Below are 15,877 nucleotides of genomic sequence, written 5' to 3'. Positions count from 1 at the left end.
TCCGGCTTACCTCGCACTTTTAAACAAAAGGAAGCCGATATTCCTGTTCAGCAACTTCAAATCAATGGGAATCAATGCAGTTTGTTTGTTTTGCTTATTTAAAAATTATGAAAACGGTTCGAACAAAAAGGAGGTTCACCCTGGTCTCATTTTACTTTTTTTATGGTCTTGAAGACGAATATATAGTAATTTGAACGTTAAAAAGTGCCGGGTAATCTGAACTTGTTCCTAGAAAGTTAAATACTAAAACAATTTTGCACGATCAAAAGTGCAATGCGACAAGCACAGTACTTTTGAGAGAGCAGTGCTTAGAGCGTAAGGCTTCTAATTGGTTCGTGTCATTCGCAAGATGAATTTTCTGTGTTGATAATTAACCAGCATGTTAAGGGCAAATAAGAAGCTGCACTACTTTTTATAATTTTAAAATTAAACTTGGAAATTTTGAATAATTTAACTAACAATAGTCCAGGGGACGGAGGGGCGTACCGTCGGATTCGGTATGACTAGGGTTTTTTAATCGATTCTTATATTTTCGAGGGCGCTGATCACGAATCTGCCGGGTGCCAGGTCGAGAAACCTGAGCTTTTTCAGTTATTACGTCATCAAGATAGCCGCCGGTCAACGAACATAAAATAAGTATTATCTCAATAATTATTTGTCATAAAAATGTGTTTCTGGTATCGTTTGATAAATTTTGGCCTTATAAAAAAAATCATATTATTAATCTAACAATATCTGACACTAGAGGGCGCTGTCATAAGTTTCAATTCATCATAGGCTTATAATACAACATTTAATATCATCTCGAGATTTCATTTTAATAAAACTGTGTATTTATGACCTTCGCTAAATAATTAATGGAAGCTTACGCGCCAATGTTTCTAATGAGGCGTGTGTATGAAACTGTTGATAATAAACGGGCATCAGGCTTTAGATGCATTAAGGAAAATAAACCAATTTCAACTTTCTTCAGGACACACTTAGTAATAACAACTTCAATTATTATAAGTTAATTCGAACAATATTTTTATTCATCATCACCTTCATCCTCATCAACTTCTATAACGGGGTTGCTGGTTGAATTTGGATTTTTTCAGTTATCATTGCCTTCACATTTGCAGTATGATGTACACGATAAACCTGAGGAATTACAGGTGCATCGTTTTCCTTTACACATATTCTTAGAGTGGCAAGAGCAAGCAACTACTTTAAATAATCCTTCAGGGGTTTCAGCTGATGTTCCAAAAATCGGTACAGGAACTCCTTTGTCTATTTGCCATCCGTAACTTCTAATATCTAATTTTGTAGGTCCAGGCTTGTCAGCAGCACACCAAGTCATTACTTGAAGGCGAGCACGTTTAATATGCTGAATTGTAGCTTCATTGGTGGGTGGAATAGATTAATTTTTGGTGGGTCCTTCCTTCTGCTAAAAGTTTCAAACCTTAATGCGCTCATATCTGTCTCTTTGATACCTCCATAGAAACTTATCATGAAAGCTTTTCCCGAATTCATATAAGTTTCTTCTGAGGCGTCCTCGTCAAAGATTAAGGAGAGGTCAATGTTTCTTTTAAATAACGTTTTTAAGGCAATAACTTTACCCTTCCCAAAAGGATAAGAAACTGAATCGCACCCAGTTAGGGCATGAAATGGCAAAATCGACCCTGCTCTGTCACCTAGATTGGAAACGGTTTTATTTATATCAATTACCCGTTCATCAAACTGATTCATGGAGACAATTGGTTTTATCTTGTACTTCCAAGCAAAGTAAATCAGGAGTAGAAAAATGTCTGTATCGTCCGCTGTAACTTGATTATACGTTTTTCCTCCTTCTCCGTTTAGTTAAAGAAGATAGCTAATAATCTTGCACTAATTAGCTTTCCCGTCTTTTCACACCAAAGAGGGTATAAAGTGGGGGAGTAGAAGGCTGGGCTGGAGTGTTCTCGCTTTGAAAGTTTTCCTCTAAGCTTCTGGTGTGCGCGCGCATCTTTCTCTGCTCTCTTATTGGTTGAAATTCGGTGAACCGGATATTAGGAGTCAAAAATAACAAATAAATAAAAAAGAAAAGCGAGAACAAGCAAAATGCCTTGCCAAATCCGCTATCTTCAACTCTCCCTATTTCTACCCTCTTTATTAACACTCAGAAAAACATTTCTTAACATCAGTTTCTGACATTTCGATCCAGTTCTTTAAAAACGTTCAAGTGAAAGTCATTTTAGACAGGCTTACTATGCTCACTGAAATGAGACTGCTTTAAAATCGACTTGGCAATAAAGGCGTTTGTACACGCTATAAATTTTCAACGCGAAAAAAAAAACACAGGGACACGTGAGTCATCGGCGCTTTATGCCCCGAGTTCCCACCATATACTGAAAAATCAACAAGTAAAGGAAATATAAGGTCATAAACATTTTTTTAATTAATATAAGAGCTCGAAATGCTTTTAAATGTTATATTAAAAGGCTATATTGTTTGTAAAAATCGCTGATGATAAAATTGAACTTATGACAGCGCCCCCTATTGCCAGATATTATAAGTTTAATAACATATTGTTCTTGATAAGGCCAAATCTATTAAACGATACCAGAAACACATTTTTTATGACAAATAATTATTGAGATAACGCTAATTTTATGTTAGATGACCGGCGGCCATCTTGATGATGTCATAACCGAAAATGCTCAAGTTTCTCGACCTGGCACCCGGTAGATTCGTGATCAGCGCTCTCGAAAATATACGAATCGATCAAAAAACCCTAGTCATACCGAATCCGACGGTTATGCTCGAAACCAGCCTCTGTCTCCTGGACTACAATTTTTAAAGGTTTTTATGGAAAATTTTAATTTTTAATATAATTATTGTTCATGAAGGTATTCAGAGGGACCGTAATAATAATAGGCATCGGGTAATAGGTTTTGCAAGGTATAGTTCAAGATTGGAAGATGTTGCGAAAGTAATAGGAAAAATTCCCGCCAAAAAAATAATTCTGTCTACAGGAAACAAGGAGTTAAAAATATTTGCATTTTTTCAAGTGTTACTAATGAAACTTAAATATTTATACAATGTGGAAATTTTTACAGTACGCTAAAACGAAACAATCTACAATTATGACCAAACCTGAAAATGAAGCAAATTTACTTACACCGTTACCATCTCCAGGCCAAAATGAATTTCTCTCTTTCATTAACCACAATGTAGAGGGTTTTTCCTGTAAGTATCAAGCACTTAGATAAGAATCCCATTTATAGGTGCTTGGTTACAGTAAACTAATATAATTGAATTGGTTCTTGTTTTAATTTTAGCTTTTCACTTGATTTCGCTAGATGAAATTCTAAAGTAAGTAACAAGGGTAAGGCTTATTCGTCTGCCCATTTAAGAGAGATGAATGTATATGTACGGGATATTGAACCAGAGGTCAAAAATTATAAGAGCGGGCAGTCGAGGTCGCCTGTCCCATTGAACATCGTACACTACACTTACTTCAACCATGTTATATTAACAATACCAAATCAACGAATACGCACCAAAAACAACGATAAAGAAATAACTAGCGTCGCTCAGTTGAAGGCAGGGTTAAACAAAATAAACTTATATCAGAAGGAAGAAGGTAATTCAAGAGAAAACTTTTTAAACAAAGAAATACTTCGAGAGTATAGTTGAAAATTCGGCAACAAATTTCCGAAAAATTTTAAAAGCAGTCGCTCTAATTTTAAGTTTTATTGATAAAATAAAAGAACTACTTCGTGATGAATCTACTTGTGTCTCTCAAACAAATATTGAAAACAATGCGTCCAAAGAAACTATAATGAATGAACCAACAACTTCCACGGAGTCAAGTTCCAATGAACCCGATGCTGATGGACCTTTGCCACAAATAGGAGAACAAAATACTTACTGGCTAAGGAGAGTTGTCTTCAATTTAAACCCAGGGTTTATCGAAGAAGAATATCCCAGAATGGTAGACAAAGTAAGATTATTATTATTAATATTTTGAGAATTTCGTGACTAATTCCAAACTTAATTTCTTAGGAAAGAACATCAATGGATGTGAGATTTAGTCAATTTAGAAAAAAAACATTTTAACCTAAAAAAATAAATGGTAATTAACTTACTTCAAAAAATATATAAAAATAATTTCATTCGTTAAATTTTAACAAAAAGCTATAAAAATTTTATTTCAATTAATTTACAAAAATTAATTGAAATTTAAAGAAATGTTTCAACAATTGAAGAAAGCTTTCCGGAAGAGCTTGACAAGGGACTAAAGGGGAAAAATCCATCCACTAACATTGAGAAGCGAAAACTTTTGCGTCAAATTTGGGCAGCGCCGTCACCAGCTAAAAATCTTAGGTTGGGCCACGGGAGGGCCAAAGAAATGGCCTTTATTTGCATGCGCAGCCAGAGCTTTTCAACCATTTTCCATAAAAATTGAGAATTCGGTGGTAAATTACCACGGTAATTACCTTTTCTTAATTAACCCAGAAAATCGAAAATTGAGTTAAGCAGGTAAATTACCATGGCAATTTACCGATTTAAACCCTAGTTTCTCTGTTAAACCGCTGTGAAAGTAGGACTACAGAGTCCAGATGGTAGGATTTCACTTTAAGATACCCCTTCAACAAACACTGGTTTCTGACTAATTAGACCATGAGGAGTTCATAAAAAATACTGAAACAATTCCTAGCGTGCCGCAAGTATTTTTAATAAATTTTTGAAGATTTTAAATTTCATGTACTAACCACTATTGATACTAAAGGCATACTGCACTCAATATTGCAATAAAAGTATGGGGACTTAACAAACTAAAGGACTCGCGACGGTAGCATAAGCCAACGAATTCTTTAAATTTAACTTAACCTAAGTAAATCATACGTAACCGGAGCGAGCGGAAGCGAGCTCCGCGAATTTGGTTAAATCTTACACAATACTTTTTCTGGTCACAATTATACTCTTTTCCAGACTTTCAATTTCCCTCCAATATATTTTTCCATGACATTTCCCTGACTTTAAAGGCCCATTTTCAATTTCCCTGACTTTTCCAGGATTTCCAGGTCGTGTTCAAACCCTGTTAACCATCATTTGTACTACATATCGAGCTTGAAATAGGGGATTCATCATCATGACCATGGTTCAATCCTTTTTCGGGTTATGTTTAGGCGGAAAGAATCTTTTCAAGACTAAGACCCGTGAGGACGGTGAGGTATAAGAGGCTGCTTTCATTTTAGATCTTAAAGCGGGTTTCGGTTTTAATTGGGTTTTACAACTATTAAGACGGATGTCTAAAATTGACTGCTATCCACGCAACTATTCAATTTGACCGCACTACCCAGCCGCGCGATATTTACTCGCTGCCACGATTCGCTAACAGCTCCATCCGCCGAATTTTGGATTCGGAATATTTCTTTTTCGAAGGGATGATGACGACGATAATACGATTCTGATTTTTAGACTTGTGTAAAAACTACCTCTGATTTTGTCTGTTTTGATATTTTAACCTTTCAAAGTGCATATGCACAAGCGAAGCACATATTGTCAAGAAAATATAATTTGACCATTAAATATAAAAGGCTGATTTTAAAGGTTAAAGATGGTAAGCGACCAGCTTTTAAATTAAACTACCTTGGCTCTTCTGGCCACAAGCTCTAGTTCAGAGACCTGCACGGGCCGAGTTTTTCAGGCCCGGCCCAAGCCCGGCCCGGTTTTAGAATTTTGAATAAGCCCGAAACCCGGCCCGAGTCCGAGTACATAGTTGGTTTTTCGGCCCGGTCCGGCCCGGCCCGTTACATGCATTAACCAAGCCCGGCCCGACACATTGAATGAATTGAACAAGCCCGGCCCGGCCCGGCCCGTTACACGTAGTTCAGTTGTAATTTTTATATTTTTTTACATAAAATCAATGATTTGAATTCATATTTGCTTTAGCGTCGTGTATTATTCATTTCTTTTGATAATTGTTCGTCACATTTGTTCTTAGAAGCTTATACTCATTTAAATAATCTTTCATTTGAACTTTGGATTAAATGAGAATCAAGTTCGACCCGGCCCGGCCCGGCCCGTTAACTTCCAAAATTTTAAAAGCCCGACCCGGCCCGGCCCCTTAATTTCCAAAATTTTGAAAGCCCGACCCGGCCCGGCCCGATACAATTTTCAAAAGTGGAAAGCCCGGCTCAGCCCGACCCGATCGGGCCGGGCTTGAGCCCGGCCCGTGCAGGACTCTGCTCTAGTTTAAAAAATTACTTATTACTCAGCCTGACATTGCTGCTTTTTACACATTGAGGATTCATACCATTCACACAAGGAAGAAAAGCTGCCTGGAGGACAAAAAGCAGATTTCTTTGTGCCATCCTCCCTCCAGGTAAATAGTTCATTCTCCTAGTGAAAATGGTATTTTGGTAAGAATCTTCTAAGCATCTATATGAAAATTGCAATTACTTTTAAAAATTCCAATCACATCACATTTAACATTTTATCGCAGAAATTAGATATTCTGTCTTATACCAAAAGTATATTTAGGGCCAGCTATTCCATATTTTTTCGCCCATGAATTTCATAGGGAGGGCCAAACCAAATGCAGAGTGGGCCGGGCCCACCTGGACCCCCCTCTGGTGACGGCCCTGAATAGATGTAATTAATACTAATTATTTTCTTCTACAGTTATGTACATTAGCATACGTTACATCATTTAAATTTCGTACAATTATAATATAAGGTATACATAATTAATATAAAGGTTTGAATCCGAGCGTACGCCTTCAGTCGCCATTCAGAAAATATCCATGTATATGTGACCCTCAATTACTATTTTGATGTAACAGTGCCACACCTTCCTTAACAAGGGGTAAGCAAAACTTGGGCAAATCTATAGCGGTTGATCCCTTGCTTACTTTCATGATCCTGTAAGCCTACAGCACAGACACTAAAAGGCGAGATGGATGGCAAAAATTTACACTCGTGCTGCGAGCCTACAGCGCAGACACTAAAAGGCGAGAAGGGAGGGAAAATTTTACCCTCGCGTCTTTCCGTCTCAGTAACATAGAAGTGGTCTATTGCTTACCTTGTCTAAGAATGATTCAAGCCCGTGGTAATTAAGGAAAAGCTTACCAGTTTCAAATGTGCCGCCAATATTTCTGATGGCGCGAAAATATAATTTAGTTCTGTTTGTGGGTTTTATTTGACACCTAATTCGGTAGCTCAAAATACCTTTAAAAGTATATTTTCGAACCTTTCTGAGTATTACCGAAAGGGGTACCTTTCAAAATTTTAAAGTATTATTCTGACCTTTGTTGCCTTGTTCGGGTTTAAATGATACCTATTTCGGTATCACAAAATACCTTGATAAAGAGGTATTTTAAAGTACCTTTACACAATGGTAATTTGTAGTACCTTTATAGGTACGTCTGGGGATGCATCGAAAAATTCCTTAAAATGTTCTAGACAGTACGGTTATTTTTTACAGTGTTGAGCCTTCTCTTAAAATGCTCCCAGTCCCTCATTGCCGTCTCTTCTCACTGAAAGTAAAATATAAACGGAGGTTTAAGTTTTTATAGTTGTTTCTTTGCTGTGGACGTTCGGGCATTCATAATATTATTAAATATATATACCAACAGCATTCTAACTTTCAAGTTGATGGCTATGGGTTTAGACGAAAGAGTTTAATAATTTAACAACAAGAAAAGAGTGCAGACAGCGTCTATTAGTCGCTCATAAATGGGATGCTTGTAACTTCATATTTTATGAGTCAAATTAAAGAAGCGAAAAGAGTATCATACTTAAGTTAAATGAACTTCTTAACTAGTTACCTGTAAAAAACTAGCATGTTAAAATATGACAAGGTTCGCTTTGGAACTGTTCTGCCACACCGTAAAATTTTCTGAGATCCTATTTACGGCCCAGTTTTAAATACAATTTTGTGCTGTTCGATTATATAATACGTATCTTAACTTGGTTATAATATTGGTAATATTTTTATTATTATATCACTTTTGCTGTGCTATAGCCAAGTGACGATATGTTTTATATAAACTCTATAGAATTCCAAAAAATATATATATATAAAACTTTGCTGTTCATGGAGTTCCCTACTTTTGAACCAAAGTACCAATCCACCGAAACCATGGTTGAGAGTTCCCTTTAGACCGAACTCCGGCAGTTTTCGAAAAAGGGAAAATAGCCTCAAAAGACTGCACTTAACGAAAGCGTTCATTGCTAACTTCCCTCCAATAATAACGGAGTAGCAAGGAGTTACATTTTCAATCGATTTGATTACTTTAAGGGAAAGGTGATATATACCATAATAATAATTTTCTTTGATATTATTGTAAATGATGCGTTATAGATAAATTTATATTGAAATCAGGGTAAATTAACATTTTACAATTGTTGTGATATTATTGGATTTTAATAAAAGTTTTGTGCGTAGTTCAAATTTACAGCAGCAGAATCAAGCAATTTTAGAGTAAAATAAACTTTTTTATTACTTGGGTTTACGAAACTTTTTATTCAACCGATACCAAACACGTTGGGCCTTCTCAATATGACCAAACCACACATAACATAACCTAGATTAACACGAATTTCAGCAGAAGAGAAAATAATAAAATTATAATATTTCATTTAATTGTGAATTACTTCATTATAGTTACGCTGAATGCAGATTATTTAATGTCGGCGTTTTACGTAAATCCCGCTGTCCCGCTAAATTTGTATCTTATTTGGCGCATTTCGGTAAAATGGGAATTTTTTTCATTGGGAAGATACCGTTCAGAACGGTGATCTCAGAACTTTTACGGTGTATTAGTTCCAAAGCGAAGCTTGGCATATTTTCTAAACCTTGGTGTTTTTGTTAGGATCTCACTTTATAGGTAGTTTTAAAGTGAGAACTAAAGTTCATTTCAAAGAAATTTCAGTATTTTTAAATAATAAATAAATCTCAAATTTTATGTTTCTACCTTAGAATTTTCATGATCGGCCAGTGACTGTAATAATAAACATTTGAGCTAAGGTATTTCGAAAACCAAATTAGGTACACACTTGTAATTAGGCTATAAAGGTAGGCCCAGTAAGCACTATTAGTTAATAAACTTTTTAACGAAAACGAAGATACCGGGGCTTAAAATTGCTTAAGTTGGTACGAGAAAAGAGTAATCGGAGTGCGGACCCGCCACTGTGCACGCAAATATTTTACCTCCCAATGATTTGGAGACGTTTTTGACGGGCCCGAACCACAACCATTTCCGGGGCCCGCAAAGTCTCTCGACGGCCCTGCCGGTAGTAGTTTTGCTGGTTTCACATTCAACTTTGTCCATGGATCTCGGTCGACATAGCTCTGCAATAACTTGGGAACAAGACGGGGTATTTCCAGTTTCCTGCGATGATCATCACGTTGCTTTAGCTCAACAATTTGACTCCATCCAAATTCTATTCCCAAGTTCTGAAACTTTTTGGCTCGCTCAACATGAGAGGAATATAGCGCATTGATCATGCTCTTCATCTTAAGAAGAGAAGAGGCAAAATTTCCATTATCATTAATTTATTAAATAAATTTTTCTCACCTGATGAGATGGGCAAATGATCCAGTAAATGTTTCTACTCAAGCGGTGAGGGTTGGGAAAGCAGGGATCAAAGTTAATATCAATTTCTTCAGTTTTCAGTTTCTGAGTAGCTAAATTGCCCTTCTAAGCCAACTGTTAATTTTATCAACGCAAGGTTTGCACTTGCTCCATTACATACAAGACCAGAAATGTTGAAACCCGGAAATTCAAACGCTTTAATAACTTTAAATAATCAGTTGAAGGGTATTTGAGTGTCCGCGGTATTGGCTAGAGAAAAATATGGTCCAATGACATCTTAGTTGGAGGTCAAATCGCGCCATAGAAATTGTAATTCGCTTTAGAAATTTTTTTTCGTCAGACACCTCCTTATAAAGAAAGTCTAAATAAGCATATTCGTGAATAGGCATAGCTACGCCCATTAATTTATAGTTTTTGCTATTCCAGCACACTTTTCCATATACTCGTACTTCGTCGAATATTAATATTCCGTCCCCCCTTGGCTTTAGAAAGCCTAGAGATTCTTCTTCACTTGCAAACGTATTATAAATTATTTTTTGCTCTTTTTAAGTATTCCATGTTGATGCCCAGATCGTTTATGTTTTTAGTAGTTTTTCTTTGAATTGATCTCCAACTTGGAAGTTTCAATATTTTGAAACTCTTAAGTGCCTCATGCGCTCCTTTGCTACGGCAACCGATGGCTAGAGCTACATTTAAAAGAATATAAATTAAAAAAAAATAGGTTGCAAAGTGCAAATTAATAAGCAGAATCGTCTTTTCTTTTTCTTACCTTACCAATTCGATAAGAAAGCAGCGTCCAGCGATTACCAGTGTGTCCTGGAGCTGCGAAAGACAAGGATATTAATTTAGATTTTATATTTTAGATTGTTCACATCTTATGTTGAATACTATTACCATTTCTCTTCTTATCTCTTTCCAAATCGTCTTTTTCACGTTGTAAATGCATTTTACAATCGTTATCCCAAATTCAGGGCCGTCACCAGAGGGGGGTCCAGGTGGGCCCGGCCCACTCTGCATTTGGTTTGGCCCTCCCTATGAAATTCATGGGCGAAAAAATATGGAATAGCTGGCCCTAAATATACTTTTGGTATAAGACAGAATATCTAATTTCTGCGATAAAATGTTAAATGTGATGTGATTGGAATTTTTAAAAGTAATTGCAATTTTCATATAGATGCTTAGAAGATTCTTACCAAAATACCATTTTCACTAGGAGAATGAACTATTTACCTGGAGGGAGGATGGCACAAAGAAATCTGCTTTTTGTCCTCCAGGCAGCTTTTCTTCCTTGTGTGAATGGTATGAATCCTCAATGTGTAAAAAGCAGCAATGTCAGGCTGAGTAATAAGTAATTTTTTAAACTAGAGCAGAGTCCTGCACGGGCCGGGCTCAAGCCCGGCCCGATCGGGTCGGGCTGAGCCGGGCTTTCCACTTTTGAAAATTGTATCGGGCCGGGCCGGGTCGGGCTTTCAAAATTTTGGAAATTAAGGGGCCGGGCCGGGTCGGGCTTTTAAAATTTTGGAAGTTAACGGGCCGGGCCGGGCCGGGTCGAACTTGATTCTCATTTAATCCAAAGTTCAAATGAAAGATTATTTAAATGAGTATAAGCTTCTAAGAACAAATGTGACGAACAATTATCAAAAGAAATGAATAATACACGACGCTAAAGCAAATATGAATTCAAATCATTGATTTTATGTAAAAAAATATAAAAATTACAACTGAACTACGTGTAACGGGCCGGGCCGGGCCGGGCTTGTTCAATTCATTCAATGTGTCGGGCCGGGCTTGGTTAATGCATGTAACGGGCCGGGCCGGACCGGGCCGAAAAACCAACTATGTACTCGGACTCGGGCCGGGCCGGACCGGGCCGAAAAACCAACTATGTACTCGGACTCGGGCCGGGTTTCGGGCTTATTCAAAATTCTAAAACCGGGCCGGGCTTGGGCCGGGCCTGAAAAACTCGGCCCGTGCAGGTCTCTGAACTAGAGCTTGTGGCCAGAAGAGCCAAGGTAGTTTAATTTAAAAGCTGGTCGCTTACCATCTTTAACCTTTAAAATCAGCCTTTTATATTTAATGGTCAAATTATATTTTCTTGACAATATGTGCTTCGCTTGTGCATATGCACTTTGAAAGGTTAAAATATCAAAACAGACAAAATCAGAGGTAGTTTTTACGCAAGTCTAAAAATCAGAATCGTATTATCGTCGTCATCATCCCTTCGAAAAAGAAATATTCCGAATCCAAAATTCGGCGGATGGAGCTGTTAGCGAATCGTGGCAGCGAGTAAATATCGCGCGGCTGGGTAGTGCGGTCAAATTGAATAGTTGCGTGGATAGCAGTCAATTTTAGACATCCGTCTTAATAGTTGTAAAACCCAATTAAAACCGAAACCCGCTTTAAGATCTAAAATGAAAGCAGCCTCTTATACCTCACCGTCCTCACGGGTCTTAGTCTTGAAAAGATTCTTTCCGCCTAAACATAACCCGAAAAAGGATTGAACCATGGTCATGATGATGAATCCCCTATTTCAAGCTCGATATGTAGTACAAATGATGGTTAACAGGGTTTGAACACGACCTGGAAATCCTGGAAAAGTCAGGGAAATTGAAAATGGGCCTTTAAAGTCAGGGAAATGTCATGGAAAAATATATTGGAGGGAAATTGAAAGTCTGGAAAAGAGTATAATTGTGACCAGAAAAAGTATTGTGTAAGATTTAACCAAATTCGCGGAGCTCGCTTCCGCTCGCTCCGGTTACGTATGATTTACTTAGGTTAAGTTAAATTTAAAGAATTCGTTGGCTTTTGCTACCGTCGCGAGTCCTTTAGTTTGTTAAGTCCCCATACTTTTATTGCAATATTGAGTGCAGTATGCCTTTAGTATCAATAGTGGTTAGTACATGAAATTTAAAATCTTCAAAAATTTATTAAAAATACTTGCGGCACGCTAGGAATTGTTTCAGTATTTTTTATGAACTCCTCATGGTCTAATTAGTCAGAAACCAGTGTTTGTTGAAGGGGTATCTTAAAGTGAAATCCTACCATCTGGACTCTGTAGTCCTACTTTCACAGCGGTTTAACAGAGAAACTAGGGTTTAAATCGGTAAATTGCCATGGTAATTTACCTGCTTAACTCAATTTTCGATTTTCTGGGTTAATTAAGAAAAGGTAATTACCGTGGTAATTTACCACCGAATTCTCAATTTTTATGGAAAATGGTTGAAAAGCTCTGGCTGCGCATGCAAATAAAGGCCATTTCTTTGGCCCTCCCGTGGCCCAACCTAAGATTTTTAGCTGGTGACGGCGCTGTACAAAGCCCACGTAACCCATCCGTCAGACTGTTTTGCCTTTATGTGCTCCTCTTGTGTCAGCACTCTCCACCAGCTAATCTCCACCATTTCATTAGCCATCTCTAAGATCACGCAATTGGAAACCGAAAATCTTAAAACATCCAAATCAGTTCCTGTCTTACTGAACGATATGTTCTCTCTTCAGGTCTCTCTTGCTTCGCTACAAACTCAATTAAAAACCCACTCTGATATTCTGCAAAGTGTTGATCTCCGTAAGCTGCAACAATCAATCGATACTTTAAAGATTAACTCTGCTTCTCACGCTACTCGCCTCGAAGCCTTAGAATCACACAACATTCCCTGCCAATTAATCAATTTAACTGACAACTTTGACAAAATCACCTCAACGTTACCTGACAATATTGACAAAACCACCTCCTAGTTATCTGACATTCGCAAACGTTTATCAACACTTGAGCAGGCTGGCCCTCCAGCCTCAACTTCCTCTACAATTTATGGTTCCTCCAAAGAAATACACTAACATCTCCGGTTCACGAACATTTGAAAACTCTCATGGTCAGACCAAAGACACTTATAATGTCGACTATCGTAAATACAACGCCCTTATCTTCAAGGTTCCTGATGCAAACTCTGAATCTACTGACCAATCTTTTATTAATAACTTACTTCAACAACTTGACTTCTCCCTAGCTGATTGCAATAACGTGTGTTTTGACCGGATAGGCCAATTTCATCAAGATGCTACTCCCCCGTGACCACTCAGACTAAGATTCCGTTCGGTCTCTGATCGCCAGTACTTTGTTCGCGAAGCGTCTTCCCTTCGTCGCTGTCAAGATTCAGGTTTCTCCTACCCTGTCACTCCTGATCGCTCCCACCAACAAAGACAGTACCATCGCCAATTAATCCAAGAGCTCAAAATGCGTAAAGCAGCAGGTGAAACCAATATATTCGTCCGTCAGGGTAAAATAGTTCACTCAAACACCACTGTGACACCGAACTGCTCTTTAAGACATGATTCACAACCACTTCTACCCACACCTTTTCCCGCTCAACCTTTTCCACCCGTTTCCTTATCACACTTACCACCTCTTTTCCCTGCTTTTTCTCATCACGCCACATCCTATCCTAACCCAGCCCAACAACCCTTCCACCCATTAAATTAGTATTCCCATTACCACTTTCTACAACTACTATTACTACTCCTAAATTAACTGCTCCGTCTAAACTAAACCCATCTGCACTGCAATTCCTACCTTCTCCTTCATCATATCTAAAACTCTTACCAACCTTACCGCCTGCCCCTCAATCACAGTCAATTTCTTCAAATCGAACTACAACCCAAGTATGCTTGTTAACAAATGTTCGCAGCCTTAATAGCGTTTTTAAAATCACCGATCTTCAACTATCCCTTAATTCCTATTCCCCATTACTTGTGGCATTAACGGAAACCTGGTGGACATAAGCAGATCATTCAATAAACCCTTACTATCCTGGATATATTGTCTATCGTTCTGACCGTCCTATCTCAAATGGAGGAGGTGTGGCTCTTTTAATACAAGACAAATACCCTTCGCGTCAAATTGATCCTCAAGATTATCACCCTCTGCCTCAAACTTCATCCTATGTCGGTCTTGACTACTTAACTGTCTTACTTACCTTACCATACGAAAGATTATTAATCAGTGTTGCCTACCGGTCTCCGACTTTTGACAATGACCTAGCAATCCAAAACTATATGTCAGCATTACTTGATTTCCGTGAAAAAGAAAACTGCCCATTAATCCTCCTTGGTGACTTTAATTATCCCAAGTTAGACTGGTTAAGCCTTACTTACACCTCTTGCAGGTGCGACCATCTCCGCGAGACAGTTCCTGACCTTTGTACAAACTCAAGCGTTAACTCAATTGGTCACTGATATTACAAGACACGGTGGTCTGGAAAGCAATGATAGTATACTCGATCTCATTTTAAGTAGTGAGCCATACCTAATTACCGATGTATCAACCCTTGCCCCGATAGGCAACAGCGATCATGCTACTATCAAATTTACTCTAAAGTTATCTTCATTACCTTACTTTCGTCGTCAACTGAGAAACTATTTTAAATGTGACCTTGCATCTCTTGCAAATCAATTACACCCGATCCAATGGACTATCCTGCTCCCTACACCTTTTGTAAATATAAACGCATCATGGCAACTATTTCACAATCTTCTCTACAATTATCAATGAATTTCAATTTTTTTGTTAAAAATTAGGAACTATCACAACCCATGAGCCATTAGAAATAAACCAACCAGCCTAGATTTCCAGTCTTGCACCACAGACCTGCTTGCTCAATCAAAAGAATCTCGCCAACAAGCAAGATCTTGCACCTTCCCAGAACAGTCTGAGAGTCAGACAGACTCGGAAATAGCCTAGGCTTCCTATTTCTTGGAAACAGCTGGAATAAGAATTTAAATTTGAGATGTTGAATTATCTTTTTAGATTAAGATCATAGGGCACAGGTCCTTTGGACCAATTTTATATTTGAAGTCTGAGGTGGTCACTTCAATCACCAGACCAGTTGTGGAAAAGGCTTATTTCCAAGATCGATGGTCCAAATCCAATGGAAATCGCCTTTGATATGCTATATCAAAGTATATGGGGTTGGTACTGGTAATAGTGAACTCTTTTTACACCTGAAACTTTCAGGATATGAAATATGATATTTTAGACACAATTCAATGTTTTCAGCTTTTAACTTTTTAAAATTTTACACAATATTCTATTTCCCAAACCCCTAATTATTGCACGCTGGACACAAATGTGAACACCAATGAAAATCAAAGGGGAAGAAAAAAAAGATACCAATACATAAGCCTGGGGCCTAAATTCCTGTTTGTTTATTTTTTCTTTTTCAATTAGGAACTAGGGCTTTCTAGACATAACAGCTCCATTTGGTAGGGAAATATAAATGAAAGTTTACGAATATTTGATAAGTGAAAATAGTATATTGTTT

General features: G+C 37.7%; 1 long non-coding RNA gene across 1 annotated transcript; it reads right to left on the bottom strand.

The window, feature by feature from the left end:
- Positions 1-10,540: 10,540 nt before the first annotated feature.
- On the bottom strand, positions 10,541-12,360 carry LOC149680673 (uncharacterized). The gene is made up of 3 exons (XR_016365621.1): positions 11,998-12,360; positions 11,608-11,926; positions 10,541-10,903 (listed from the first exon to the last, which is right to left on the bottom strand). It is a non-coding gene; the product is annotated as an uncharacterized LOC149680673 (long non-coding RNA).
- Positions 12,361-15,877: the final 3,517 nt, after the last annotated feature.

This window comes from Phalangium opilio, unplaced genomic scaffold (assembly GCF_054372755.1).
Source record: "Phalangium opilio isolate 3A_F unplaced genomic scaffold, DU_Popi_V2 ptg000039l_2, whole genome shotgun sequence".
NCBI classification, from domain to species: Eukaryota; Metazoa; Arthropoda; class Arachnida; order Opiliones; family Phalangiidae; genus Phalangium; species Phalangium opilio.
This window is presented reverse-complemented; position numbering and strand designations above follow the sequence as displayed.